Raw genomic sequence first — 1901 nt, forward strand, 5'->3', positions numbered from 1 at the left:
TTTAATAGCTTTTAATCGTCTTTTATATCGTGTTCATAATAATGATAATAATAGTAATCAAAATAATTAGGTGTTACAAATATTTGTTTTAATTACACTAATATTAATAATGATAGTTACTATAACATTATTAACGATAATACTAATAATTATCTTAATGATAATATAGTAATAATAATAATAACAATAACAATAACCATTTTTAAATAATGATATATATATATATATATATATATATATATATATATATATATATATTAATAATGATAATAATAATAATAATAATAATAATAATAATAATAATAATTGGATAATAATAATAATACTAATTATAACTTTAACGATAATAACGATAGTAATAATAATAAAAAATAATAATTTTTAATGATAAATCCCTTTTATTGATAAAGATAATAATAATGATAATAATAAGATAAAACTAGAACGACGATAAAAACGACAATAATAATAATCATTTTTAATAAAAATATCGAAAATTCAATTGATTATAATTTCTAATTCGTTCATCGAAACCATTCGATATCTAATGGAAAAGTTCTTAATTTTTCGCTAGCTTTCCAAGGACATGCATATCTTATACCTTATCTCAACCGCAAGTGTAACTAATTCAAGATTCAACCTAACCTGTCTAAGGGCAATATCAAAAGTACAAGCATGCATAATCCTAAATACTCGAGCACTAGTCAGGGATACACTATTAGTATGTAAAAGTTAAATTATGAGTACTCACGTATCAATATTGAGATTCAATATTGCAGGAAAGGTACGTAGACGCAACGGAAATGATAAACACTATATTGACCTCACGAGCATACCCATGAACCATACTCAATCACCTCCATAGCTATAACCCATAATTTCCTTAATCCTATCCTACTCGAAAAACAATTTCGAAATCACTCGGACAGCACTCTGTCGTAATATTTTATGTATAATAATAATATCTTGAAATAATACGGAGTAAATATATATATGTAAATCGATTGAGAGAGTTTAGAGAAAAATATTTTCAAGTTTCTATGAAATAATGAAACCTATTGAATTCTATTTATAATAGATTTTTGAATTATTAAAGTGAATTATTAAAGTATGAATTATTAAAGTGAATTATTAAAGTATGAATTATTAAAGTGAATTATTAAAGTATGAATTATTAAAGTGAATTATTAAAGTATGAATTATTAAAGTGAATTATTAAAGTTAAAGTAAAGTAAAAATAAAGTAAAGGTAAAGTTTAAGTATAGTAAAAGTATAAAACTATGTACGTATAATACGCGTATAAATATATATAATATTAATTTAAATCGTTATATATATTTAATAAAATAAAATATAAATATCGTTATCTTTATCATACTAGTTAAGTAATGAGTTGTCAAAAGTGGTTCTATGAAATGTCCCGTTCTTATTGATTAAAAACGTTCCATATTAATTGATTTCGTTGCGAGGTTTTGACCTCTATATGAGACGTTTTTCAAAGACTGCATTCATTTTTGAAACAAACCATAACCTTTATTTCATAAATAAAGGTTTAAAAAGCTTTACGTAGATTATCAAATAATGATAATCTAAAGTATCCTGTTTACACACGACCATTACATAATGGTTTACAATACAAATATGTTACATCGAAATCAGTTTCTTGAATGCAGTTTTTACACAATATCATACAAACATGGACTTCAAATCTTATCCTTATTTTAGTATGCAACTGCGGAAGCTCTTAATATTCACCTGAGAATAAACATGCTTTAAACGTCAACAAAAATGTTGGTGAGTTATAGGTTTAACCTATATATATCAAATCGTAACAATAGACCACAAGATTTCATATTTCAATACACATCCCATACATAGAGATAAAAATCATTCATATGGTG

This window comes from Rutidosis leptorrhynchoides, chromosome 4, assembly GCF_046630445.1.
Source record: "Rutidosis leptorrhynchoides isolate AG116_Rl617_1_P2 chromosome 4, CSIRO_AGI_Rlap_v1, whole genome shotgun sequence".
NCBI lineage: Eukaryota > Viridiplantae > Streptophyta > Magnoliopsida > Asterales > Asteraceae > Rutidosis > Rutidosis leptorrhynchoides.